Raw genomic sequence first — 3,138 nt, 5'->3', positions numbered from 1 at the left:
CAACTGTAAAATATTCAGAATATTATTCCCTTTAATGCACAAGTCTTGGTTTTTCAGATTATGCCTTTATTGTTTTTATATACAGTACTGAATACATATTTGATCAATATGACTTAAACCTCTTTGTATGCCATGGCATAGCATTTGGATATTACCATATAAATATTTTTTTTTATAATAAAGTAACATAAGAACTTTAATAATTATGTCATCCTATAAATGCCTCTGTTAGCAGATATACTCATAGTGTTTGTGATAAGTGTTCCTTTTGTAACATATCAGTTGAAGATATTGAACATTTGTTTTTCTATTGGCGATTTTCTATTTCATTTAGGGTTGACTTTAAAATAGACCTAAAAATAAACAAATAAACAAAGCCCTCAATTTACAACTTCATTGATATTTTAAATGGTTTTTAAAACCCATAATTGTTCTGATAAACAAAAGTATTATTCTGTTAATTATCTTATCAAAGCTTTATATACAAGTTAAAAAAAATTATAAAAATAAAAATAAACCATCATATTACCTTTTGTAACACTGGTCTTAAAATATATTTTGAAACTCTTTCTAATATGATATCACAAAATAAGAAGCTTATAAAAACAATACAAATTCTAAAGCTTTTCATATTTATGTAACTGCCGTAATGTTATATAGTGCTTTTTTATACAGGTATTTTTATTTTGTTAATATTTTTTTATATATGTTTGTTCAATTTTTTTTATTTTATGTTTTACATGCTTTAAACTGTATGACATTGCCTTATATTTCCCTTGTATGTTTATGTGATGGAACTATAAAAAATAAAAAAAACATCCAACTGTTAGTCTGCTATGAGCGAGAGATGGAGAGGTGTGCAAACACAAAACCCTGCCCTCTATTTAGTGTCACTTGGAAATATGTCACAGCACTGAAGCAAAGCCGGTTGCAAATTCCAGTTCACGGGAACTTTAAAGTATTAATAAATACCTTTAAGGTACTAATATGCACAAGTTAATTTGAAAAAAATAAATATTTTTTTTTTACTTTTGTACCTTAGGGTACATCCAAAGTGACAGCGTTGTACCTTTTTTCCCCTGAGATTATACATTTATATTCAGCCATTTCACAAAGAATATAACATTGATTGCCATTAAACTGAAAGTGCTTTACCTAAACATGGGCGCGTGATACAAATGCTCATTTTAGAAGAAAATTTCAGATGGAACTTAATGGCTTTTGCATCTCTACTTTTCATATGCTTTCAATAGATAAATTAGCCCTGTGCATTACAGGGAATAATATTCTGAATATTTTACAGTTGATTTGATAGCTTTATCTGAAACGGTGTCAGAGTTTAATTAATTTAAGTGGGTACAGTATATTAAACATATCAAAAATATAGATTCAGTACTGTATATAAAAACAATAAAGGTATAATCTGAAAAACCAAGCCTTGTGCACTATAGGGAATAATATTTTGATATTTTTACAGTTGGTTTGATATGGAATAAAATCACTGTCAAAAATAATCGTACGTAATTCAAAGCATTTGTGTGTCATTTTAATTTACTCGTGCGTAATTTAAAAGTATTGTATGTAATTCTGTTTTTTGTCAGAGTTGGATTCCAAAATCTATGCCCACGACAGTTTACAGATACGAGATTTTGTGTGTTTGTTAGAGTACAACTCCAAAATGTACGACTATGACAGTTTACAGACACAACGCTTGTTTTCACAACAGCTCTGTTACACGCACGACATGCGAATTGCGACTAGGGATGGGCGTATCGATCCAAAGTATCGATATATCGATACTGACGCGAGTATCGAAAGTTTCGATACTCAAAAAACTAAAAATATCGATACTAAGGTGTGTTTTATTTACCAGTGATTTTGTTAATTCAACAAAAAAATTGAAAAAAGAATGCGTACAATATGCATTGAATTGGACGAATAACCTTTGTTAGCAAGTAATTGTATAGGATATATAACTATTTTCCTGCTCATCACGAACACACAAATGTTGCAAGACAGAACCAATCCATCACAGAGAACGTTCACTCACTTCTGACAGTGCATTCAAACAGGGCTGCGTTTCCCAAAAGTATCATAAGAAAGCATTAAAGCTTTTGGGAACGGCAGCCCTGAACAATGCTTATCAGAGGAAAGAGAAAAAAATATTATTTCAGTTATTTCACAATAAACAAACTGAAATTGTTGCCTTAATAGTTTGTGCAATTACAGTTATTTAAATTGAACGTTGAAAGATAATATTGATCGTGTTCTATTCTGTAATGTTAATAGAAATCATACACTGTCAGAATAAAAATGTTGCATTTCATGCATGTAACAGCCTGTCACTGGCAGTCCCTTATGATAATGAACCATGGTTTTACTAAAGTGACCATAGTTCAACTGTAATATTTGTAGATTCGAATCAACAAAAAACATATTTGAACCATGTGTAAACAAAAATATAACCTAATAAGTTACAATTAAGGCGTATTGAATGTTAAAATGCGTTTTAAACAAAATACTTATCATTACCCATTTTACTCTTAGTAATTTAATAAATTTCATAATTTAAAAGTTTCGTTCAGAAGTATCGAATCGGTATCGATATCGACGATACTGCCTTGAAAAATATCGGTATCGTATCGAAAACAAAATAAGTGGTATCGCCCATCCCTAATTGCGACACGAAGTGCGGTGTGCGAAACCACTGTCAAAAATACGTCATCATTGTCACAGGCATTACTATCCGAGGGAAGATGAATCGATTCCACGAAGTGCCACCGTTTTAAACCACTGGCGCCAAAATGGCGGATCAGCAGCCAAGCGCTCACTCTTTTTTTTTTATTTATTGGAATTGAAAGAATAACAACAGTTATGAAGTAACGTGGTGCTAACGAACATCACATGAAGTTAGACAAGCTACACAAATTAACAAAATATACCAATGATAAAGAAGAAAAAAAAGAAAGGAAAGTATTTTAAAGATAGCTTACAATAGACTCAAGAATGTTAAAAGTTTTAGAAGCCTTTGAGTTCAAAGGATTTGACATATTCTTAGAAGTAAAAAGGGACTTTATATCAGATGAAAACATTCTAAAGTTAGGTTTGCAATGAATGGTTCTGGCTTTATGAAGGTGA

Source organism: Sinocyclocheilus grahami, unplaced genomic scaffold, assembly GCF_001515645.1.
Source record: "Sinocyclocheilus grahami isolate Dianchi unplaced genomic scaffold, SAMN03320097.WGS_v1.1 scaffold131.1, whole genome shotgun sequence".
Taxonomy (NCBI): domain Eukaryota; kingdom Metazoa; phylum Chordata; class Actinopteri; order Cypriniformes; family Cyprinidae; genus Sinocyclocheilus; species Sinocyclocheilus grahami.
The sequence above is the reverse complement of the archived record's forward strand: the minus strand, read 5'-3'. Positions refer to the sequence as shown.